Consider the following 27,969-nt stretch of genomic DNA (forward strand, 5'->3'; position numbering starts at 1 on the left):
GTAAGTTCCACCTATAATCAGAAGCAAAGGGGAGTAGCAATTTTGTGGAAAAACACTACTTGAATGCCTAAAATCATAAACACGCTCCATGACAACTCAGGAATGTTTTGTCTAGTGACAATATCTATCAATGAAATGATATATACATTAGTGAATATTTATTGGATACCAGGACTAGGTGTTAGAGTGGCCAAACAACACTTAGAAGACATTGTACAATATACCAAAGGCAATTTAATCATAGCTGGAGATTTCAATTGCATTATAAAAGAAACTGACACAAATACAAAAACTACACGTAAGAGATCACCTTTAACAAAGTTGTTATCTGAGTTTGTTGAAACTTTTAATATAGTTGACATAAATGAGTATGCTATCCCAGATTCACTATTCTTTACACATTTTTCCCATAGACATAATACATACTCTAGAATAGATAGAGTGTACATAACAAAGGATTTAACCTCTAAATTAAATAAAGTCAAGACAATTTCATGTCCATTTTCGGACCATAACACCATAATGTTTGAGATAGACTTATGTTTCAAGAGAAGGATATCAGTAACAAGAATACCATCTTACATAACAAATCTCAAAGATTTTAAGGAATTTTATATTAAAGAGACACAAACATTCCTAGATATCAATCTTACAAAAGATGTATCTGAAATATATATATGGGATGCATTGAAAGCATACCTATATGGAAGAGCGGTGGGATGGTATAAAAATAAACAAAAACAGTGGAATAAGGAATTAATGGAATTACAGTCAAAAGTAGATAATTTAAAGCTTGATATTCAAAATGGAAACACCAACTTAATAAAAGAACTAGAAGATACTAATAAAAAATACTCAGAGACGCTACACCACAAAACAATGATCAACTTAGAAAAAAATTAAACTATGTTACTATTCAATGAACCCTAAAAACCAATGAAGAATAGCAAATAGGACTAAAAAGATTATTAAAACAAATCAAATCAAGGAAATACATAATATAGAAACCAACAAGAAAGTATCTGATTTAGAAGGAATACTAGAAGCTTTTAGGCTATTTTTTCATAAACTTAATAATCAAAATGAGACAACAGAAACACATTTAGCATTGAAAGCTTTTCTCAAAAACAATGTTAAAGTTAGGTTATTAGAGGAGCAGGTACAACTAATAGATAAACAAATAACAATGACAGAACTTATAAAGCTGAAGTAAATAAGCTAAAATTAAACAAAGCTCCAGGTATAGATAATATCACCCCAGAAATGTTTAAACTACTATCAAATGAGGCTTTGCTGTTGTTATTGAATGTCTTTACAACAGTTAAAAATGGTAAAGACATTCCTCCTTCTTGGAAGTACACATTAATATCACCAATTCTGAAACAAAATAAAGATCCCAGTGAATGTTCATCATACAGACCCATTTCACTTCTTAATATAGATTATAAAATTTTTATGGCAATACATGCTGCTCGAATAAAACAATTACTACCACTTTTGATAGAGGAGGATCAAACAGGTTTTATAAAAGATAGGAACACTTATGACAACATTAAAAGAATTCTTTCCTTAATTGATTATATAAATGTCACAAAAAACAAAATGAATGTTATTAGCTTAGACATAGATAGCGCATTTGATTCAGTGAACTGGGATTATCTGTGGTTAGTTTTAGAAGAATATGGCTTCTCAAACAACTTCACTTTGTTAATAAAATCATTATATGAAAAATCATTGGCTTATATAAAACTGGGATCTTGTCTGTCTAAAGCTATTAAAATAACTAAGGGCACAAAACAAGGCTGCCCTCTTTCTCCGTTATTGTTTGCGCTAGTCATTGAACCCTTAGCAAATAATATACATATGGATAAAAATATTGAAGGAATACAACTAGACAACAGCCTAGAGCTTAAAATTCAACTTTTTGCTGATGATATTTTAATTACCTTAAAAAATAATAATAGCAGTTTAAAAGCATTATGGGACTCAATTCAAAACTTTCACAACTTTTCAAGTCTTAAATTTAATGAGAACAAAACAAATGTATTGCTTATAAATACTAATAAAAAATATCTAAATAAAAAATACCATAAATATATCTCTACCGATAATATAATTAAATACTTGGGAATTATAATAACTAACAACCTAGATACTACAATTGAAACAAATTATAAAGAGACCTTAAATAATATTAAAAATCTAATACAAAGATGGAATAAATTCTTCTTTTCAATGGAAGAAAGGCTTTATATAATTAAAATGATCATATTTCCAAAAATTCTTTATGTAATACAAGCTTGTTCTTTGCCACCAGCTAAATCGCACCTAAAACAATTAAACGATTTAATGGTAAGATTCCTATGGTATCCAAAAAAACCAAGGATAGCTATGAAGTATCATCTAGATGACTGGGATATAGGTGGCATAGGTTTACCAGACATAGAAATATATTTGCATTCATCCATTATTAAAACAATATCATTATGGCTAAATACAAAATATACATCAAAATGGAAGCTAGTTCATGAGAGAATATGGTTAAAATCAGGATTTGTAGTAGCAAAAAAAGTATACAGATTTCATACCAAACAATTTTCTATGGCTGATGAAGGAATATATGATGATACATAAGAATAAAAATATAAGTTCCAAATACATTACTTATACATTAAAAATTTTCCAAAATCTTATTAATAGCAATCCTGATATTAAAGCATGGTCATTTCTTTTATATCCAGTAGCGTACACACAAGGTAATATAATAACATTTAATATGGAAGTAGTCAACATGCTTAAAGAAAAGGGATTAATATATTGGCATCAATTGCTAAACTCTGGAAAACCTCTGACAATAGACCAGATTAAACAGAAATTACATATGGAAGATAGTTCGTGGTTACATGTACAAGAATTAAGACAGTATATATTAAGCAAACAAGAAACAATGCAACCATCAATAAGACAAAATGTTCCTAACCTTATAGAACATATAATATTACTAACGAATCAACCCATTACTGGAAAGGGATACTTATCATCTATTTATAAAACAAACAAAAAATAAAAATGCATAATAATGACAAAATATGGAATTATTATAGATCAGTTAATGGACATGTGCCAAATGACAGAGATAAAAAACTAATTCTTCTCCTCCAAAGCAGACATCACTTTCATTACATTGGAGACTTTTTACATGGCAATTCATACACAGATCTTATGTAACCCCTCATAAAATGGAACTTATGTTTAAGAAAAATATTGGCTGCTGGAGATGTGATTTATCAATAAAAGCAGACTGGCAACATATGTTCTACGAATGCCATTTGATTAAACCATATTGGGATCAAATAAATTATTTTCTGCAAATGGTATTCAATGATAAATTCCAGATTTCCAAATCTATTATTTTGTTTAATGCACCTGTACCTGACTGTGTGCCAAGAACAAAATATGTAATCTTATGGACTCTCCTAGCTATTGCAAGGAAGAACATTACATCAAACTGGAAATCCAAAGCTTCTCCAACTTTTAAGCAATTCATGAATATGGTGTCAGCAGTACCGCAATTGGAAATGAACACTATTAAAGGAAGAACTGAAAGAACTACATCATTATACGTAGCATGGCAAAAAGTAACTGAAATACTGGAGAATAATGACTGCAGCAGATTATAATCAGGAAACAATTGTATAGAAAGTCAATTATATGTCAACAATAGACACCCTTGTAAATACTTTTATTTGGTTTTAATGTTTGATATCTGTTTAGAGGTTTTAGCCTACCTTTTTAAATAATTTGTAAATACTTCATTGTCATAAATAACCTGCATTCTTGTTTTTGGAAATGAATAAAAATATTAAAAAAAAAAAAAAGAAATGAGATCCCCAGTAGGAACGCCAGTCCAAGGAAAAGAAGCAAATGCAACAGGGGGAGGAGGGAGGGAGGGAGTGAACATTGCAACAGTGAAGAGAAGGACATCTACCATTATGGTAAGATTTTACACAACTGTACTCTCCTTCCATTTCACTGCTGTAATATTCATAACATTAGGGAGAGTGCCAAATCTCAGGAATAAACTTGGGAGGTGGAAAGACCAGCACAGCCCTCAAGGAAGCCATGAAGGATGGCACTCGCAAAACCAGCTCTAGCTCTGGAAAGTCCATCCAACTTGCAGTGCTTGGTAAATGTATGCAACAGAAATCCAGGTAACTGCCTCAAGAATAGAGTTAATATCCAAACCCTTGAAGAAAGCACCAGAAGAAGCCACATCCTTTGTAGAATGAACCGTAACAGAATAAGGAAGGCTCTTACTATGAAAGGAATAACAAAAATAAATAGCTTTTGAGATCCAAAAGAAATAGTTTGCTTGGATACACCTAGTCCTAAGGACCTAGGATGAAAGGAAACAATGAGCTGATCAGATTTCCTAACAGTCTTAGTCCTACTGAAATAAAATCTGAGTTGTCTATGCACATCCAATGTGTGCAATACCTTCTCACTGGCAGATTGCAGAGAAGGGAAAAAGTGGGCAAAGAAACAGACTGATTAAGGGACAACTCATTCTCCGCCCTGGGCATAAAAGAAGTATTAGTATGCAAGGACACTCTGTCATTACGAAACACCAAAAAATGAGGACAAGCCATAAGGGCTTGAAACAGAGACACCCGTCTGACAGAACTAAGGGCTAACAAAAGTACTGTCTTCCAGGAGCAATGTTACAAGGAAGCTGAAGCTGCAGGCTCAAAAAGAGCCTGAGTCAATTTTTGCAAAACAAAATTAAGATCCCAGGGAGGAGGAACAGGCGTCCTGGGAGGTCTAATATGAATGATACATTTTAGAAATTGCTTATCCTCAAATCTAGAGGCTAAAGGATGAGATAAAGGCAGACAAGCGGAGATAGCTGAAAAGTGGGCCTTAAAAGAATAAGCCACCCCAGCACTGAGCAATTCACCAAGATGATAGAGAACCAAAGGAACAGCCACAGAAAGTGGATCTCAGTTACGAGAAAGATACCAAAGAGAAAACCTCTTCCTTTTGGACAAGTAGGATTTCTTAGCACTGGGTTTCCTAGCCTCCTACAGGACCCTAAGTATGTCCTCAGAAAAAAGATGTCTATGTGGAATCAAAATCCTATCACCCACAGTGTCAGCTGAAGAGTGGACAGGTGGGAATCGATGAGAGAGAGCTTGTCTTGTGTGAGTAGGTCCACCCTGTGAGGTAACTTGTTATGATTGCCCTTGACTAAATGCAGAAGAGGAGGGAACCAATGCTGTCTCGGCCAAAAGGGAGTCACCAACAAGATTTTGGGAGCATCCTGTTGAATTCTGAACAGGACTTTTGGAATGAGGGGAGCAAGAAAGAAAGCATAAAGAATCATCCCTTTCCAAGAAAAAGGGTGTCCACCTTCCAAACCAGCGGACCTGGGACTATGGCACAAAACAGAAGTTGTTGTCTGTTCAGAAGGGAGGCAAAGTGGTCTATTTGAGAAGTACCCCACTGGTGGACAATGTCCAGAAACACATCCCTGTGAAGCATCCATTCATGGGACTGAGTTAAGGACCTACTCAGAGTGTCTGCCTCAATGTTTTGACCTAAGGGAATGTAAACTGCTTAAAGAGTCACTTGATAATGGACCGCAAGATCCCACACTAGGAATGGCAACCAGCAAAGACGGTAAGATCTTGCCCCCCCCCATTTGTTTACATACCACATCACTGTGGTTTTGCCTGTAAATACCTTTCCAGGTCCAGGGGAGAAACGAGGATGAAAAGCCTGAAGTGACAGCAGAAGAGCTCTCATCTCTTTGATACTGATGTGCAATTTTTGTTGAAGAGCGACCACACCCCCTGCACTTTTAGGGATCCAAAAGCTGTCCCCCACCCCATGTCTGAAGCATCTGTGAACAGCTCTTGTGAGGGAAGAGGGAGATGAAAGGGAAGCCCTGGATTCAGAGACAACTGCTGAACCACTAGTGAAATTCCTTCTTGAGACAAGGCAGAAGAGGAACTTCAAAGTCTAGGGAATGCACATGTTGAAGCCAAACCGATTTCAGAAACCAATGAAACTTTCTCATGTGGAGTTTGGCCAGATGGAGCATAGGGATGGTGGATGCCATGAACCCCAGAGCTCTATAAACTCCCTGGCTGTAATAAAAGCCAGAGGAAGAACAGTTTGAAAGAGAGAAATGAGTGTCAATGACTTGGGATGAGGCAAGGATCTTGTATCCCAGAAAAAGATGCTCTTGAGAAGGAGTCAAAAAAGACTTTTTGAAATTTATTGTTAAACCCAGGCTTTGCAGAAGGCAATGGCAAAAATGAAGATTTTGCAATAGGATCTCTGAAGAAGATCCCTGAAACAGGTTGTCGTCCAAGTAAGGAAATACTTGGATCCTCTGAATTCTGTGAAAAGTAATCACAGGAGCGAAGCATTTAGTGAATACCCTTGGGGAAGTAGAAAGGCCAAATGCCAAAGGAGAGAACTGAAAATGCCAGGAAGCAACAGAGAAATGTAAAAACTTCAGAAAAGGAGATGGATCAGAATATGGAGATAAGCATCCTTGAGATGCAGAGACAGCATATAAGCTTCAGGAAGTAGAAGAGGAAACAAAATCTGAAGAGATAACATTCAAAAGGAGGGCACCTTCACAAACGTGTTTAGATAAGACAGGTCTAGAATTGATCTTCAAGTACCCTCTTTAATGGGTACTAGAAACATCCTGGAATAAAACCTCCTCCCCCTTTGGGACACAGGCACCTCTTGAATAGTAGCTTGAATCAAAAGGTTGCGAAGTACCTCTTGAAAGAAAGATTTGCTCCAAAGGGGGCTGGGGAACACCCATAAAAGGGTGAAAGGATTTCCAAACCATGAAATATCCCTGGCGAATAATGGACAGGACCCAGGAATACTGAGTAATCCTTAGCCAAACAGGAAGAGAAAGACCGAGGCAAAGAGGAAAGTGGCTGGGAAGAAAAAAGTCAGATAGCACCTGGTTTACCTGGAAAAGGAGATGTCTGAGGCACTGAAGTCTAAGTAGCCTTAGCAAGAGCCTGCTTGTCACCGTTACAAGGAGGGTGCAACTGCCTGGGAACAAAGGCTGGCTTATTGGGGTAGCTTCTCTGAAATTTAGGCACAGATGAGACAAACTCATGTTTAAGTTCCTGTAAAACATTGCCCTTATCATGAAGGGACAAACAAACCAGCAGCAGCTTCAACAAACAAGTGTTTATTATCAAGAAGGGCATTCATTAACTTAGCCTTAACATCATCAGGCAAAGTTTGAAGCTAAAGCCAAGAATACCTCCTCATCACTAACCCAAAAGCAGCAGCTCTAGAGGAAGAATCTGCTGCATCATAACTACACTTAATGGAATGACAAACCACCTGGGAGGAAGTTCCCAACAGAGAAAGGGCAGAAGTTTTACCCTCAGAGTCAGGAAAATCAGAAATAACCTGACAAGCCTGGGAAAAGAGACAATTAGCATGACAACATTATCTGATTTTACATTTTACACAGGAAGACATTTTTATTTAGCTGTATCATTTCCTTAGCTAACAAGAATCTTCATCTGTCAGCAGTAAGGCATTATACTAACTGTGAAAAAATCTAAATATGTTTCAAGTACACACATTTTCAGAACATATGTTGATGCTATGTGGTTACCTACTATATATCTCCAACTGGACAAAGTACAAATTTTAGTACTGACCAACTTTGAACTGCTTCATTATCATACCTCTCAACATGTCTCTCAGGAATTCTGGACCATATCAAAAATAATGGAGACATTTTTAAATATTAATCTAATTCACTTAAACAATTTACCAGAGCAACACCTTCTGAACAAGTAGTATGAAACTGTATCTGACATTACTAACGGACTGTAATTCCCAATGATTTACAAAAAAACCAAAACATTTATGAGGGACAGGGCAAAAAATACAAGGCAAAATCAGGGACATTCTGCAAAAGTCCAGACGGTTGTGTGGTATATTCATTCCTAAAAAAATTAGACAGTTGTGTGGTATATTCATTAATAAAAAGAAAATATTGAAGACATCTGGCTCATAATTCATAATCCTGTTTAATTCACCATAGTAGCAATGAGCTGTGCCCAAGGCAAACTACCTTTTATGAAATTGATCAGTCACAGCATGAAGTTATGGGAAAGAGTAGTGGAAACTAGGTTAAGAAGGGAGGTGATGATTAGTGATCAGCAGTATGGTTTCATGCCAGGAAAGAGCACTACAGATGCGATGTTTGCTCTAAGAGTGTTGATGGAGAAGTACAGAGAAGGTCAGAAGGAGTTGCATTGCGTCTTTGTGGACTTAGGGAAAGCATATGACAGGGTGCCTAGAGAGGAGTTCTGGTATTGTATGAGGAAGTCAGGAGTGTCAGAGAAGTATGTAAGAGTGGTACAGGATATGTATGAGGGTAGTGTGACAGTGGTGAGGTCTGCGGTGGAAGTGACGGATACGTTTAAGGTGGAGGTGGGATTACATCAAGGATCAGCTCTGAGCCCTTTCTTATTTGCAATGGTGATGGACAGGTTGACAGACGAGATTAGACAGGAGTCCCCGTGGACTATGATGCTTGCAGATGACATTGTGATCTGTAGTGAGAGTAGGGAACAGGTTGAGGAGACCCTGGAGAGGTGGAGATATGCTCTAGAGAGAAGAGGAATGAAGGTCAGCAGGACTAAGACAGAATATGTGTGTGTGAATGAGAGGGAGGATAGAGGAATGGTGAGGATGCAGGGAGCAGAGGTGGCGAAGGTGGATGAGTTTAAATACTTGGGATCAACAGTTCAGAGTAATGGCGAGTGTGGAAGAGAGGTGAAGAAGAGAGTATAGGCAGGATGGAGTGGGTGGAGAAGAGTGTCAGGAGTGATTTGTGACAGACAAATACCAGTAAGAGTGAAAGGGAAGGTCTACAAGAGGGTAGTGAGACCAGCTATGTTATATGGGTTGGAGACAGTGGCATTGACAAAAAGGCAGGAGTCAGAGCTTGACGTGGCAGAGTTGAAGATGTTAAGATTTGCAATGGGTGTGACGAGGATGGACAGGATTAGGAATAAGTATTTTAGAGGGTCAGCCCAGGTTGGAAGGTTTGGAGACAAAGCCAGAGAGGCAGGATTACGTTGGTTTGGACATGTGCTGAGGAGGGATGCAGAGTATATTGGGAAAAAGATGCTAAGGATGAAGCTGCCAGGTAACAGGAAAAGAGGAAGGCCTAAGATAAGGTTTATGGATGTGGTGATAGAGGACATGCAGGTGGTTGGTGTAACAGAGCAAGATGCAGAGGACAGGAAAAATGGAAACAGTTGATCCGCTGTGGCGACCCCTAACGGGAGCAGCCAAAAGAAGAAGAAGTTGTTTATCAAAATGCAGTGCTTCTCCAAACCCAGAAAACACAGCAGCCTATGGAAAATTGTTCACAGAAACTCAATACAACCATGTCCATGCCTGCATAGAGGCTACTGTACCTACCACAAGTAAGCCCAAAACTAACTCCAAAAACAAACCACCCTGGTGACATCCCAAATGAAACAGGTTATATGACAAAAGAGAAAAAAAATCACGGTGAAAATTAGGAAGTGTAACTCCCAAAAAAGATAAGAACTCCCTCATCAAATTAATTAGGCAACTAAGAGGGCTAATTAAGTGCAATAAAGCCAGTTTCAAAGTCAATATAGCGTTCTTGGCAAAAGACAACCATAAACCCTTCTTCAGTTATGTCAGAAACCTCAAAGATATCACACAGCAGTGTGCTGAACTGGTGGCTAATGGTGCCACATTCACTGAGCCAGACAATATAGCAAATCTGCGGGATGACAAATTCAATTCCAACTTTAATCCCTACTCACCCCTAGCCACCTCCTGAAAAAATTACCTAAAACATAACCCCTCCAACTTTAAACAGTATGCATGTTCTGCTGCCCTTGCTAAGGCCAAGGTCACAGCCTCAGAAGTCCCAAATGATATCCCAGGATGCCTCCACAATAGTTTAAAATATGACCCATCAGGGCCACTGGAGATACTATTTAACTATAGTCTCAAAACAGGCTTTGTGCTATGAGAATGTAGGATTGCAATGGTCATCCCTCTTCATGAGGACGTATCATCAACAAATCTTGGAAACTATAAATCCATTACTCTGACTAGTCTTCAATGCAAAGCCATGGAAAGAATTACCATGGAAATGATCAACAAAGATACAGGAGGCCTTCATTCACTGAATCCATCCCAGTTTGCCTTTGTCAAAGAAAGGTCATGCCTACTGAACCTGATGGAGAACATTGACATCTGTGCAGTGACAGAGACCTGGTTCAAAGCTCCAGAGAGCACCCCTGCATTACCAGGCTTCAATTCATACCACACCTTTCGGCCACCTAACCCAGAAAGAAGCACTAAAGGCGGAAGCATGTCCATATTCATTAAGGATATCCACACCTCCAGGCTAGTTGCACAGCATAATGCATCCGAGATTATCCAAGTGCAACTAACTCTGGGCAAGACCGCAATCCAAATTGTAGTTTGCTACAGACCCCCCACCATGCCCCAGGATTCACACTCCTCATTTCTTGATACACTGGAAAGTATTAGGGTACAACCCAACACCCTGATAATGGGCGATTTCAACTACCCCACCATTAACTGGGAAAATTACTCATGTACCAACTCTTTTGCTCAACGTTTTCTAGAATTCATAAATTCCAACGCCTTGGATCAACTTATTCACACCCTCACCAGGGGCAGCAATATCCTAGACCTGGTCATTACCAACATGGGAAACCAGTGTTCCACACCAGAGGTCAATTCCTCATTGGTCAGATCCGACCACAAGCTAATCAGCCTAGACATCCACATCCCACCCCCAGCCCCAATTAGGGAAACCATCGTAAAAAACTTCTCAAAAACCAACTTCACACTTCTTAAGACAGAAGTGGCAAACTTCATGACACCCATGCAGACGGACAACAGAGGTATGACTGCCGAATCCTACACAAATGCACTTTATAAGCACTTACAAGAGTGTATGGATCATGCTATCCCTAAGAGAACCAAGATGTTATCCTCCAAAAAAAGGAAGCCAATCTGGTGTACCTTTGCCATAAACGAACTCTACAACAGAAGAAAGAAACTGTTGCAAAAAAGAGTAAAACCCCATGACTGGAGGAACTCCCTGGTCAACCTCAGTAAGAAGCTGAGATCCCTCATAAAATCTTCCAAAGCTAGTTATGAAAACAAAATTGCCACTGACTCTAAAGACAACCACAAAGCATTCTATAGCTATGTCAAGAATCTAAATGGGAACACTCAGATCTGCTCTGAGTTACAGCATAATGGCACTAAATATACAGAACCAACTGATACTGCCAACATCCTAGCAGATAGGTTCAGTGCTAACTTTACCCCCCTCTCACCACCTAGAGGGCCCATCTCTATAGCTGAAGAATGCAAAGTTCCTATAATCACGGCTGCACAGGTAAGCCAAGAACACAGCATCCATGGGACCTGACAATATCCCAGGCTGCATTCTACACGAACTACAGAATGAACTGGCACCCTACCTAAGTACCATGTTCAATCATAGCCTCACCTCAGGCTTTGTACCCACTGAATGGCGCACCGCGACAGTTATCCCACTCCATAAAGGGGGAGCCACGACGGACCCCGGGAACTACCGCCCCATTAGTCTGACGAGCCTGGTCTGCAAGGCCATGGAACGTATCATCATGGAACTCATAAACAAAGACATTGGTAATCTCCAAACTCTGGACCCTACTCAGTTTGGATTTGTAAAAGGCAGATCATGTCTCCTAAACCTGATTGACTTCTTTGAAGCAGTCACCAAAGCCATAGATGAGGGTAAAATAGTTCACACAGCTTATCTAGATCTCGCCAAGGCTTTCGACACCATCCCCCACTCTGGAATTATAGATAAGCGCACTAAACTAGGTATAAATCCCTATGTCACAAGATGGGTTGCCAACTGGCTCATGGACAGAACCCACACTGTGAAAGTAGCGGATTCCAAATCCGACATCAGACCAGTGACAAGTGGAGTACCCCAGGGTTCAGTCCTGGGTCCTCTCCTGTTTGGTATCTACTTCTCTGAAGTGCAGGCCAACACAGAAGGTCTTTGGCTAACAAAGTTTGCAGATGACTGCAAACTAGGAGCCATAATCAAAACTCCTAACGATGTGGACAAACTACAAAAGGGCCTCACTGAGACAGATACCTGGTGTCAAAGCCATGGCCTAAAGCTCAATGCCAAAAATTGTATTGTCATCCCCTTTGGTAAAAACTCTGTACCCATGAACTACCACATAGCTGGTAGTCTACTTAATGCCGAAAATGTGATGAGACCTTGGGACACAGGTGGACAGTAGTCTCTCCTTTGATAATCACATCGCCACAGTGGTCAGGAAATCCTTCTACATGGCTCATCTCATCACAAAAGGATTCTCATCCAGAAAAAAGAGGTCATTGTTCCCCTCTACTCATCACTCATTAGACCCATTATAGAGTACAACGCCCCTTTTGGTATGTACCTCACAAGACATCTACAACAACTGGAAAGACAACAGAAATACCTCACAAAGAGGATTACTGGCCTCAAACATATGCCCTATGCAGACCGTCTCAAAAAACTACAGCTTTACTCCATCGCATATCGCCTACTCAGGGGCGATCTCTGCCTAACATACAAAGCTATGTCAAACCTAGAGCTGTTGGACATGCTCCACTTAAAGAAATCCCAATCCCTCCGAGCTACATGCTCTAGGGACCTTAACCTTGTCACCACAATAAACAGAACATGCTGGAGGGATAGATTCCTGTCCCAGAGACTTCCCATACTCTGGAACAGACTACCTATCTATGTCAAACAGAGCTCCTCATTAGCACTCCAAGAAAAATCTTGATGACTGGATGGGAAATGGGTAATTCACCCCGGAGATCACTTCTGTGGCTCTGCTCGACAGGGGCACAGGAAAATAATTTTCTTGGGTGGCGAAAGCCAGGGTACATTTTTGGCTAGGCTTGTATGGGCCCTAGGGCCGATAGCCTAGAACCTACCTATGAACCTATAAACTTCTTTGTGAAGGTAACCAAGGAAATGGATGAGGGTAAACTGGTACATACTGCTTACCTTGACCTGGCTGAGGCATTTGCTACAATATCCCCACTTGGGCATTTTTAACAAATTTATGGAACTACTCATAAACCCCTAAATAACTCACTGGATAGCTGGTTCACAGCACCCAGAAAGTTAGGACTGATGACACCATCGCCACAGAGAGGCCTTTCACCAGGGGAGTCCCTCAGGGTTTGTGCTGCACCTGCTCCACTTTGGCATCAACTTCTTAGAAGTCAAGGCCAATGTCAAAGACCTCTGAATGACCAAGTCTGCAGATGATTCAAACTGGGAGAGGTCACAGAATCTCCCTAAGATGTAAATATCTTATAAGGGGATCTAACACAGGCAAACAACTGGTGCCAAAGCCATGGCTTAAAACTCAATGCCAAAAAATGCATTATAGTACACTTTGGGAAGTCAGCACCCCAGGAAGTTATGTCATTGCTAAAACACCCCTAAGAATTGACCCAATAGTCAGGGATTTGGGAACACACACAGACAGTAACCTGGCCTTCGACCAACATGTGTCCAAGATAGTAAGGAAATCATTCTATGTTTTTCAACTTCTACATAAAGGCATGGCATCTAGGTCTGGGAAGTCATAGCACTGCTATACTTGACCCTCATCAGACCTATCTTTTAGTACAATGCCCCTTTCAGTATGTAACTGACTAGACACATGCAGCAATTGGAATGTCCACAAAGGCTCAGAACTAAAAAAAAACAAGATGTCCTATACAGATCACCTCCAAGCCTTATCTCTAGACTCGGTCTCCTAAAGACTACCAAGAGGCAATCTATGCCTGGCATACAAGGCATCTTTGGACCCCACTCTGATGAACCTTTTACACATCAGCAATACAAACAGCATCAGAGCTACTATATTTAAAGACATAGATTTTGCTTGTGACATAAATAGAACATGTTGGAGAGACAGATATGTATCTCAGAGAATTCTCACTCTCTGAAATAGGTTCCCCAACCATGAGAAAAATTCTCTCCCTAACCCTAAGTGTAGCTTGAATTATTGAATGGGATATCAAAAATTTGCCTGTGGTCTGGTGCCTATGTCTCTGATGGACAGAGGCAGTCAATAAATCATGTCATAACCAACAATTACCCCTATACAAACGCCTAAAACATATAACTTGTAAGACACATTTGGGTTGCAAGGCTAGCCTTATAAAGGTCCTAGTGGTCATTGGCCTAGTATACACATTTGTTCATAAGCCAAAGGATGACCTAGTTCTAATGTATTATGTAGGAAATAATAAAAGGTCAGACAAAACAGAGACATGGCAGATGAGCCTTATAAAATTCTCGTTTTTTAGTATAAAATAAGTGCATAAACAAATCCTCTGATCATCAAAAAATGTCAGGTGTGAAACTTAAGATGAAGACAGCCACAGGGACTTTTTTATATGTAAATTACATACAAAAAATTGAAATTATTTTTCACAGATATAGCTGGACAAATCAGAAGTGTCACTACACTACAGGCCATTTTGGGTGCCTCCAAAAGATAGGTGGCACAACGTTCAAGTCCAGCTGGCTGACAGTCTCTGAATGTGCTAACTTCCTTCTAATCTTTCTAACTTACAAACTACTGCTTTAAAGATATTCCCCACCACTTACCGCTACACCAGATGTACAAGTCAGTCAGTGAGACCAGACACACATGGCAATCTTCTCCTTCTACAGCCCCCACCCCCTTTACACTAACTACAAGTGGAAAGACCTTCACTTAAATTTACATCAACGGTCTAGAATTTTCCATAGGTTCATAGATAAGTACTAGGCTAGTTGCCCTTGTGGGCCATTTCAGCGTAGCCACCTTCTCTTTTTGTGCTTGAAATAATCCATCCCATTTGGTTACAGATTGGCCTTACCCATCCCATGGTCAATAATTATTTATTACCCATAATGAGAATAAATGGGATCATACCATAGATAATTTGAGGGGACCCATGCATGGGATAAAGCATTGAGGAGCTGCATCTGTCAGTTGTAATACAGGGGTCAGTCCTGGGGTAAATTTTCTGTTTTCCATTCACAGATCTACACTGTGCATGAAAATGGAGAAGAATGAACTCTGCTTTATGTGGATGTGGAGCCTGTTCCATAGCAGTGGTGTCCTCTGTGAAACACATCCATCCAAAACATTCTGTTCATGTTGCTATCCCTAGACAGAGTATGCTGGATGCCAGTTACCTTGCTGATGTGCAGCAAATCCATCAGGAAGGGGGTTGGAGGATGACTTGTATGCCAAACACAGGTCACCTTTTAGCAGTCTGCAGGATACTGAGTATAGAATATTCCACATGCAATAATACACAGCACAGTATACCAAGAATTCTAAAAAGAACTTCAAAGAAATAAATGTAACTGCTTTCATGCCAAAGGATAACCTAGTACTAATGTATTTGTCAAAAACCCAATACTGATTAATAAAAGCATCCTTTTCACACTTAAGATTAATACACAACATTTAAATATGTAAGTAGTCATGCCCTGTATGCATGCAATCCACTGTAAAAATGCAACTATTTATATAAAATGCTAGCTGATCCAAATGTTTATTTACATGCGCCCCATTGTTATCACTCTGTCGATACATTTAATTATGTTCCTGTCTTATTTTATTTACATTTGTTAACTGGGTAGTGTCTGACTGGGTTGAAAAAAAAAACATTTTCAGCGGAGAGCCTGGGAGAAAAGCTCCACAATAAAAAGAACATTATTAAGGTACAAGCAGTAAACTTAGTTTTAGTAGCACATTGTTAACAATATGTAAACGAGTTTAACAAAAATATTACAGCAAAATATAATAACAGAATGCAATATAAACATGCATGATTCAGGCATACAGGAATACTGTTTCTTTTTTCAATATATATATGAGGTACATAAGTCATGTGGCTTTACAAGGCACTTCTGAAAGACCAAAATTTGTCATGTAGTTTTACAAGTTAGGTCATCTGAAAGAACAAAGATTAACATAGATAAGACAGATAGTGGGATAGCCCTATGTGGGATGAACACTACTTGGCCTAACGTGTGAGATGAGTGGGAAAAAACAGGAAGAATATTAGTTGGGAGCAATATAAGGGATTATTTACTGTGTGTGTGTGTGTGTGTGTGTGTGTGTGTGTGTGTGTGTGTGTGTGTGTGTGTGTGTGTGTGTGTGTGTATGCGTATGTGCTACATGGCTGCCTTCTAACCCATGCTGTAGCTGGAGGAGGTCCCTGGACCAGCCCACCTTCCCAGTTAACAATATGAAACAAATAAATGGACAAATGGCTGCATCTGTAACATGTGAAGATCACAGAAGCTAGTCTTACATGCATGGGTTATACTGGATGGACAACAGTGTGTGGCAGACACTAGATTAGATAAAAATAACGTTAATGAAATGCTATCAACACTATGCAAGGTAGCAGCAAAATACAAAAACAAATTTGCCGCACATTAAAAAACTTTCATGATTTTAGTAAATGCTAAACAAGTCTCTGCCACAGATAAATGATATACAGGAGAAGAATAAATTGGAATCAAATGACAACCTGCAATTCCACAAGCTAGGGCAGTATCCTATATTGTTACACAGAGGTGAAAGTTAGACTACCCAGACTGGATGCTACTAGGGTGATGTCTAACATGGAGGGTACTGAAGGCATTACAACCACAGTGCCGATGATTAAGAAAAGCAGACAATGTGCACAGCTAAGCAGACTTCAAGATTACTGCTAAACCAATCAGATGGACCTATGCAGCATCCTTTGCAAAGTATTAAAAATGTTTCTACTTACCTTACCAAAGGAACCAATTCACAATGACAAAAATGGCACAAGCACAGATAGGAACAAAATGGAGTAGATTCAAAGAAATTCCTAATGATATGCATCAATGTTTGCTCCAGGGTAGCAGACAGATTTTCACAGTAGCATCTTTGCCTGTAATCTGACAACAGGCAATGGGCGAAGGGTCACAGGTAATTCCTAATACACAATATTAAGAATGTATACTACCTTGGAGGCAGAGAGGAAGGACGAACAGCACCTGAATGATGTGAAAAGTATCGTAGACAAGCTAAAAGAATAGAGGCATAGTGTACAAAGACATAGGTGTGAATTTTCTCAAAGCAACAACATATTTTGTACATATTATGGACAGTAATGGACAGTGCAAGGTTCAAAATAAGCTGCAGTTACTATTAAACATCTCTAGGGCATGGAATGTGCCACAACCTGTAAACTATTACCTCAAATTTCTGCTGAAATTTTAATCAGTACTAAAACTATTAAATGTAATGGTACAAAAGCAGGGGTCTAATGAAACTGTAAGGAGAGTTCTCTGAACAAGAGTTTAAGGAGATGAAAAAACATGGTCATATCAGACAGACTGATGACACATTTTGCCCATAAACTAAAAAAACAACCTTAACCTGGTCTAGGGACCAGAGGACTCATCAGATGTTTATATGGAAAGGGATTTACACCAAATAGAAATCATTAGTCCTGCTACATAAATTCAGCCTCTACAAAGAGGGTGTCAGCAGTGATGACAGATCAGCTGAAATGCTGCTACTTGTGTTTAGAGGGACATGCATATTATACTGAATATAAAAATAAAACCTAGTAGTAATGCTGATAGACTGTCATACATATCATATGAAAAGCCTGAGGAACTAGCATCTCTGAATATGCCAGCTCCTCCATGCATACATATTCATATGGACTTCACTGGAACATCCATGGGCTTAGTTTTGTTCCATGCTAGTAAAATCACTCAAAATGGACTAAAACAGTCAGCATAAAAGCAACATCTGAAAAGACAATATCACTACCAAAAGAAATACAGTGGCCCCACGTTGCAGAGGAATAAAGCCGTTGCTGTGCTCCAGAGATCCATGTTTAATTAGTGGCATGTGCGGTGGATCGGCTACAGGGGAAGGATAGTGTGAGCAGCCAACATCGGCTTGTTAATCCTGGAAAGAGGGAGACACCCTAGACTTGATGCAATAAGCAGCATTAAGAGCCTAGTTATCTCCACGCTGCATAAGCGGTGAACCACTGGCCAGTTAAAGGAAAGGTTGTGCATGCATGGAAGTGTGGATACATCTCCAAAGGCTGTGACTGCAGAGCTCACAAGGCTGCCCTGGGGATGGTACAAATTAGGGTACACTCGCCTATAGCAGCATGATGTTGCACCAGTGTCCTTGATCTCCTTACCAGCCCCACATGAGAGTCAGGGTGAGACCAACCAAAGTTATGGCAGGTCCAGTAGACCTGATGAATATGGAAAGGAGCTGGTGGCAACTCATGGTCAGCTGCAGCCAGGGGAAAAAGTATTACTTATCAAAAACAATATATGTAAGAAATGCTTTGCTTGAGAACAAACAGTGGTAATGATCCATAATTCAATCACAAAACCCAAGAAAATTTATGAAGCAAAACTTAATTAAATATGTTATACTTCTATTTCATCACTTAGCCACGCATGGACTGGCAAAGGTTTGTGTAAACATTTTAGAAAACTGAAACCCATGTGCCTCAATGGTCAACTTCTGCAACACAAGAAATATAATCTTTTCACTTGCCACACATCTACCAAAAGACTACCACTAATGTTATTACTGAACAGGAATATGTGTATTACATCAGCCTTTACGAAACCAGATGTGGAAGATGGGCACACTAAACCAGTTTCAGGAAAATAGTAAAAGGCACTGAAAAGGCTTACTAAAGGTCATCAAGTCTGGACCAGTCACTACAGAGCTGACAAAGTGTAACTGGGCCCAAATGTTTCAAGAACTGGGCCTCAAAGACACACTAGTGAAAAGGAACATTGTACATGGAAAACAACTTGTAAGCCATATAAGAAATCCAGACAAAGAGGACATAAGCAACAACTTGCGAGGGAGAACTGTGTGTAAAACTGCCAGACAAGAAGATCATACAATAGGTCAGATGCCTACTGTTTTTACCACCAAGAGTTGCTTGACAATCAACCATTGTTGTATACAAAGATAGTTGTATGACTAGAGTTTTCACTGAGAAGTGGACTGCCAAGTGTTGCACCCCCAAAATATGTCACTTATTCTATAGCAATAGAGCAAAAAGGGTGTTGATGTAACAGAATATGCCAAAGGTAAGACACCCAAAGGGCCTAATTGGGCCAGTGCTCCAATTCCAGTGCACCAATGGTCCACAACACTGACAGCATGGGAAGCCATGCTGCAAGTGAGCACCATATCTGGGGGGTAGGGGGGTGGTGACATTCTTCCTCTGGGCTAGTGATCGAGAAGCCTCAATCCTCATCACTGACACCAATACAGAGCATTCACTCAGAGAGAAAACTAGGCACACACAGTATTTTCAGATACAGTTCCCTGCACCAAGCACAATTCCCCTTAAGAGCACACAGGGAATGCACACTCCAGTCCTCAGGCTGGACTTCCTCTCCAGGGCCCAAATAAGACTACACATCTACCACCTCAGAGTTGAGTCCTCAGTTGGGTGTTCCAGGCCAAGTCCTCAAACACCCTCTGTGGTGAAATCTGTGCTCTTTGTCCCTGTTCCAAGTAGCTGACACACACACACACACACACACACACACACACACACACACACATATAAACACACACCTGGGAAAGGCTGGCACAGATCTACCTGCTGTACCCCATAAACCCAGACTATAACAATGCTGAGTGCTACTATCACATCTCTCACCAGTATCTACATACAATTTCAGTGCTGGCTATAGGATGACATCACAACTGATCACATGACTCTGTGGATCCCACCCACCCCCACACTAGATACTGATCCATGACTTGTCACAGATGTGTCATAATATACACAGAGACCTTCAGCTAAATGCTTAATATAGCATCTAGAAGCTATAAAAACAATTCCAACACTTCTAACCTTCCTGCAGAAAGGCTTTACACAGACATTGTGTCTCTGGCTGCATTCAGACCTGTGAAATAGAATATTTATGGTCCAAACCAAGTCATTTAATTTCAGGCTATTTTTCTTAGTTGGCCTGAGCCTAACCCCATTCCCTTCCGGTATCCGCAATTAAAATATATGCATTTCAGCAGTTACAATACAGCCTGAGAAGCACATATGTTTCTTTTCTGTCCAGCAGGACCCACTTCTGGTACATTTCTAACACAAGCAGCTTCACAAATACATTTTTAATACATGCATCTGTAAAAATCAATTTGATATTCAAATAACATATAATTCTTTACAAAACTCCAGCTAGCTATGGTGGCATATGTTACACATGCACTGTCCTGCTATCTCTGGCATAGCTGGCACTATCTCATCTCTCTCCCCTTTGAAAACTCAAGCTAGTTTCTCAAATGACCCTGAAGAAACATTGTCTGAGAGGTATGGACCTGTCTGGGAATACATTAACCCATACCCTGTATTAACCCATCTGCATCGGCATTCCTGACCCCACTACGGTGCTGTCCCACGTGGGTGCACCCAGGTTTCCCAGTGAACATGTCCCCAAACCTCTGTAACACCACCCAGATTTCTTGAACGTGGGTAGGGGATAGCTTTTGGGACATTGTTACCCCATCCAATGAGGTGTCAGTTCGAGCCTCACTGAGATCATCAGTCATCAGATACCCCCTCAGACTCCTTCTGCCACCAGCTGCAAATACTCAGCAAAAGGGCCTTCCTATCATGGTAAGGCTTCATCATGTTAACATGGTACAGTTTGTGCCCCTGATTCCAGCCTAGCACGTTTACCATGTAGTTAACATCACTGACCGTCCTTGCCACTTTGAAGGGTCCTTCCCAAGCTGCCTGCAGCTTATTGCGTCTGACAGGAATGAGCTCCATAATCTGCTGTCCCACAGTATGCTCTTGAGCGTTCCTGTCATACCAGATGTTTTCTGCTGTGGAGCTCCTGTCAGGTTCTCCTGGGCTAAGCGCATGAGCTCCCTAAGCCTTGTCCTGAGGTTTAGCACATAAGCTACAGCAGACTCCTTGTGGGATTCACACTCACATTCCCACTCATCACAAATCAAATCCAAGGACCCCCCTCACCCTATTACCCATACAGCAACTCAAAGGGTGAAAAACCTGTGGAGTTCTGGGGTACCTCTCTGTATGCAAACAGCAGATGGGACAAACATTTGTCTCACTCTCTCTCTCTCTTAAACTGGTATACACATGCCCTCAGTATGGTCTTCAGTTTGGAGTTTAACCTCTCCACAAGACCATTAGCCTGGGGTAGTAAGGGTAGTCTTTAGGTGCTTCACCCCCATAATGCTCCCACAGACAAGCTAGTGGGTCTGACATGACACTGGCACCTTTGTCAGTCAGTGTTTCCACCAGGAAACCTACCCTGCTGAAAATATCTAACAAAGCATTTGCCACCTTTTCTGTCCATACAGAAGACAGAGCCATCCCCTCAAGGTATCTAGTAGTATAATTTACTACTACTAGGATATATTTCTTTCCTGTGGTACTTGGAGTACTTAGAGGCCCCACCATATCCACATCTAGCCTCTGAAACAGCTCTTCAATCACAGGCAAAGGCATCAAATGAGCTTTGACTTTGTCTCCTGCCTTGCTTAATTTTTGACACTGCTCACAGGTTCTGCAATACCCTGTTATGTCTCTTGAAATCCCTGGTCAATAAATGTTCTGCATAATACATCTCTTGGTAAGCTTTATGCCCATATGACCTGCAAAAGGAATGTCATGGGCTATGGCAAGAAGTGCCAGATGGTAGGCCCTGGGCACTACTAACTGCTGTATTACCTCACCCTCTAGCCCTCCCTCAGGGATCCACTCTGTATATACTAGCCCTATGTTCCAGTATACAGACTCCCCTTTTCCTTGAGAATCAAGTGCCTCTTCGGCTACCTCCCTCAATCCTCATAATGGACAGTCCAAGAGCTGAATCTGTCTTGACTCTACCTTTGTGACCCTTCCCAGCTCACCTTCTACAGGAAGTCTGGTACCTTCTGACAGCAGTGCCTCACTGTCAGCCTGGGTACTACCACTCACCTCTGCTCTTGCAGTCTCCCTGTCCAAGGGAACATCAGTACCTATCAGTAGCCGTGACTCACCTTCAGGCTCAGTGTTACAGGGTAGCTCCGCTCCCTGAAACAGCCACATCACCAGCCCCGACTTCAGTTGTGGGGTCTTTCTGGGTCTCCCCAGGCTACCAGACCTATATGGCTGTCTCCAAGGCTGTATGTAACTGCATGAACACAAGATACTGCATTATCAAAATCATTCCCTATCAAGACATCTGCAGGGATATCCTCAAACACCTACTTGCTTGCTTCCTTTTCCACCCTCCCAGTCAAGGTTAACCTTGGCCAAAGGTATTTGGAATGGGGTCCCCTTAAACCTCTGAACGGAGAGAACTGCCCAAGCAAGTACTGTTCTTCTTTAACTACTGCAGGCTTCACAATAGTTATATTGGAGGCTCTCTCTCTCTTAGCAGTGGCCAGTTTTCCATCCACTAAGATACTATACAAACTCCGGTGATAGTTTGGTACCACTGTTGTCTCCAGACAACTTTCCGCTGGCATGCTGTTATTCCCACTCGCTGACTCCCTTAGCTTTTGTTCCCCACCTTGCTTCAGTGGACATCTGTATACTACATGGCCTCTCTGGTTACATTTAAAACATCTAAACCTTGATCCTGGCTGTGTACTTGAACTAGTGGCTTTCCCTGTTACTGGTGGACTCTGTTGGGGGTGGTTTAGGCTGCCCAGCACGGGCTCCCTTATATCCATGTGCAGCACTGGGTATCCTCCTCTTATGAAGTGGTGCTCTGCTTGCCAAGTAGGGATCCCCTTTTCTCCCCAGCTCATCTGCAGAGTTACACTCCCGGTCTGTCAGATTATCATGTCCTCAAACTAAATGCTAAGGGCTTGTTCCCTCACTAAAAGGTCTGCCAGCCTTTAAAAAGTGGTGACCTGACACTCACTCATCCACCTATGAAAATAAGTGCTTAGCAATATAATCACATATACTTTCATCTGCCTTACATCTATGTTCACAAAACTTTTTTCTGTAATGTGTTAACTTATAATGTTCCAATAAACATTGTTTAACCTTGTCATAATGTAAACAATCAGTATCAGACAATTTAGAAACAGCAGTTACAGCTTTATGAAAGTAAGGAGGGGGTCAAGAACCATGCCCAGACCCCTTTGGTCAACATCATATTGTCAATATACTCTTTCAAATATATCAAAATTATAACCTTCTGTATAATGTAGAAGAAATTTACTGACCTTTGTTGCTTCTGGGGTTCGGTTATTCCCTTCTCAATTACCTCCATGTTCCCGTTGAAGAGTCAACATGTCCCACTCATGCATGTTTTTGTTTCTCATTTTCTTCAGCCTCCAAACACTGAAGTCTCTCATTTTCTTCAGCCTCCAAATGTCACAGTCTCTCTGACAATTATAATTCCATGCGTTCTGCCTCCAGTTCAAGTCTCTAACTCCAGATGGGTTTTAAATCTTCTGAGGAAAAGGTGAACTGTCCTTTTTCTGAGGGCTGCACGTCCCCCATCGCCAGACTGACTGGCCTCCTGGTTGCTGGTCTGTGCTTTAGTTGTGACTAAGGCTGAAATAACTTCCTCTTTAGTCAAGTTGGCATGCACCAGTCCTTTGGATTTGTACACCTTAGCCAACTGGCTCACTGTCAGCTTGCCATAATCCTCTTCTTACATCTCTGCCTGCTTTCCCTGACTAACTAAATTAACAAAAATAAATAAAACTGTTGTGAAAAATGAAATCCTGTATGTTTACCTTGTGGCTGATGAGAGTACACACACACCTTTAGTGACAATTACTTACAGGCTACAGAAGTTCAATTAATAGCCACACAGCTGCTCAACAATACATGATGTCCCTTCTCTAGGCCAATGATCAAGGAGCCTCAATCCTCAACATTGACACCAGTGGGGAAAGTTCAATGAGAAAAGAATAGATACACAGTATTTTCAGATGCAGCTCTCTGCACTGAGCACAACTTCCCTTAAGAGCACACAAGGAATGCAAATTCCAGCACTGGGGGATGGACTTCCTCACCAGGCCCCAAATAAGACTTCACACTGATCACCTCAGAGTTGAGTCTTCAGCTAGCTGTTTCAAGCCAGGTCCTCCACCACCCTCTGTGCCCTGTTCTAAGTAGCTGATGGGGAAACAAACACACACACACACACACACACACACACACACACACACACACACACACACCTGGAAAGGCTGGCTTAGATTTACCCAATATGCCACCTCCAGTCAGACTGTAAGGTAGATATTGTCACCAGAACAACCCAAAGCCAGCTACTCTAAGGCCCTTACCAGAGTACCCAAATATACTTAGTAAAATTAATACTTTATACAAATGGTACCATCTCCAAGTCAAGCATCAAGACTTTCAGGAATGTGGAGCCATGGTAACTACTCTCAAAAGTTAAAACAACCACTAAATAAATGTAATTACTCTCAAAAAGTTAAAACAGCAACAATGAAAGGTACACATATATTTAATAATAAATAAACTAGAAAACGTGAAAATACTGAACATCTATTTACTATAAACACAAGAGTTTCAGTTCACATGAAACATAAAAAAACACAGATGGAAAGACTCAAACAAATACAGGAAAACAATATTTAACTAATCTCACTATATTTTCCTAACTGACTGAAGAATTACTATTCCCTGGTTACTTACTAAAGGAAGACAAGATAAAATTAGATGAGTATTTCTTGTCAGGTCTAATAAAGTGCTGAGTGCCACTATCACGTCTCTCACTGGTATCTAAATTCAATTTCAGTGCTGGCTACAGGATGACATCACATCTGGTCACCTGACCCTGTGGTTCCCACGCTACCCCCTCATTAGATACTGAGCCATGATTTGGTATAGATGTGTCACAATACACACAGAACTTTAGCTAAAGGCTTAATACAGCATCTGGAAGCTATAAAACAATTCCAGCACTTCTACCCTTACTGCAGAAAGGCTTTTCATAGACATTACATCTCTAGCTCCATTCAGACCTGTGAGATAGAATCATCATGGCCTAAACCAAGTGATTTAATTTCAGGTTATTTTTCTTAAGGTTATCTGGGCTGAGTGCTTGCTTCCCTTCCAGTCTCCTTTGTTAAAATATGTACATTTCAGTGGTTACAACAATACAGCCTGACATACATGTATATTTCTTTTCTGACCAGCAGGACCCACTGTTGATACATTTTAACATAAGCATCTGTAAAAATCAATTTGATATTTAAATGACATATAATTCTTTACAAAACTCCAGCTAGCTATGCTGACATACGTTACACATGCACTGCGCTTTTCCCGCTGACACTATCTCATCATCAAAGGGGTATTAAAAGCATAATGCTAAATTCTACAAATACATAATCATCACTGCTATGCCAGTGTGCCTGGGTCATGTTTAAATGGAGACCAGATGTATCGCTGTGCTGTCTTACAAAAATTACCCTCTCGGGTGGTGATGGACAAAAGAAGTAAACAACGGAGAACTCATTATCCTAGCTCTTCTTTCCTTATATACAGTAGCTAATGATGCAAAATATACAGTTAGAACAGCAAAAGACCACATGCTGCAATAGTGTAGCACAGTTAGGATAAACTAGTCAGTGAATTTAATTGCTCTTCAGACAGTTAAAGGCAGTGATGAGGCACTGAACCATAAGCCCTTGAAAATGGAATGAGAATATGCTAATTAGTAGGCCAACACAGCTGTCTTGAATGCTGGCTTTTAAAAAATGCACCTCTGGAACTTCTTAGATCTACTTTTCCTCTTTATGTATGCTCTGCTGAAGAATAAAATCAGTAATTTCACAGAGCAGTTGACATGTTCACATTACATTTAGCTGTATGCTATAAAAGTTACCCTGGAAACTAACGCCCCATAAGCTTAACCAGCCTGGTCTGCAAAGCTATGGAAAGAATCATTATGGAACTCATAAACAGAGACATAGGGGACCTACAGACACTTGACCCCACCCAGTTCGGCTTTGTAAAGGGCAGATCCTGCCTTTTAAACCTGGTTGACTTTTTCAAAACAGTCACTAGAGCCATTGATGAGGGCAAAGCAGTCCATACAGCATACCTGGACTTGGCTAAGGCCTTCAACACAATACCCCACTCAGGCATCATAGATAAGCTCAACAGCTTAAAAGTAAACCCTTATGTCACTAGATGGGTTGCAAACTGGCTAAAGGACAGAACCCATAAAGTTAAAATCGCTGGAGCAATGTCAGACTCAAAGCCAGTCGCAAGTGGTGTCCCACAGGGATCTGTCCTGGGACCCCTCTTGTTCGGCATTTATTTCTCAGATGTTAAAGCAAACATGGGAGGGCTGTGGCTGACAAAGTTCGCAGATGACTGCAAACTAGGTGCCATAGTCGATACACCAGCAGACAAACACATCCTACAAAAAGGCCTCACAGAAACGGACAACTGGTGCCGGAGTCACGGCCTTAAACTAAATGCCAAAAATGTATAGTCATCCCCTTTGGGAAAAACAAAGTACCCACAAATTATCACATAGACAGCAACCCACTGAGTACAGAAAAAGTAATCAGAGACCTAGGGACCCAAGTCGACAGCGACCTCTCATTTGACACCCACGTTGCCAAAGTGGTTAGAAAAACATTCTACCTTGCACACCTCATCATGAAGGGATTCACATCCAGATCCAAGGATGTCATTGTACCCCTATATTCCTCCCTCATCAGACCCATGATTGAGTACAATGCCCCATTTGGTATGTACCTCACCCAGCATTTGCAACAGCTGGAGAGACCACAAAAGTACCTCACCAAGAGGATCAAGGGTCTCCAACATATGTCTTATTCTGCCAGACTAAAGAAACTTCAGCTCTATTCAGTAGCATACCGCCTGTTCAGAGGTGATCTCTGCCTGATGTACAAGGCCATGTCCAATCAGGATCTGATGTACATGCTCCACCTAAAAAAAACCAAATCCATCAGGACCACGAGAGCTAAAGACTTAAACCTCGGCACAAGTATGAATAGGACATGCTGGAGGGATATATTCATAACCCAGAGGCTTCCCATGCTTTGGAACAGGATCCCAGTTCAGATTAGGCAGAGCCCTCACTGACTCTTTTCAAGAGAAATCTTGATGAGTGGATGGGAGATCGTAAGTTTACCCCAGGGGTCACATCTGTGTCACTGCTAGACAGGGGCACAGTAAACTAATTCTATTATATAAGGGGACCTTCATTGTGTCACTACTAGACAGAGGCACAGTATTCTAAATTTATTCTGTACAATTTTTGTACCATTTCATGGGGTGGCAAAAGCCACATCACTATGGCTAGGCTTACAAATGCCCCAGGGCAGATAGCCTAGTACTATACTATGAAACTATGAAACTATGAACTACAGGTTGCATCACAGTACAACTTGTGCAAGGGAGTACAGAGAACAACATATGCAGTGTAAATGCTGACAAATTACAATATACCAGAGGCTCCCCAAACATCAAGCTATCATGTGCTGTACATAAACAAGCCTTTTTATTTTCTTTAAGGAACACAAAGTATAAATTTGGCCGCAGAGACTTTAAATATTTTGCATATTCTATAAATTTCACAATATCGTAAAAAGGCTTGCACCCATAAGATTTAAGCAACACCACAAAGCAAAGGAAATTGTTCATTAAATGGAATAAAAAAAATCAAAATAATTTGGTTATTAGAATAAATAAAGGAATCAGTAGAGGCAACATATAGTTGACTCAGTTCCACTATGTTTACTA

General features: G+C 40.6%; 1 protein-coding gene across 2 annotated transcripts in view; it reads right to left on the reverse strand.

Annotated features, from left to right (window-relative positions):
• The window catches only part of MPP7 (MAGUK p55 scaffold protein 7), a 1,877,075-nt gene that overhangs the window by 519,432 nt on the left and 1,329,674 nt on the right, over positions 1-27,969 (reverse strand). The gene's annotated exons all lie outside the window — the stretch shown is intronic.

Source organism: Protopterus annectens, chromosome 3.part1 (genome assembly GCF_019279795.1).
Source record: "Protopterus annectens isolate FY-2018-M chromosome 3.part1, PAN1.0, whole genome shotgun sequence".
Classification (NCBI taxonomy): domain Eukaryota; kingdom Metazoa; phylum Chordata; order Ceratodontiformes; family Protopteridae; genus Protopterus; species Protopterus annectens.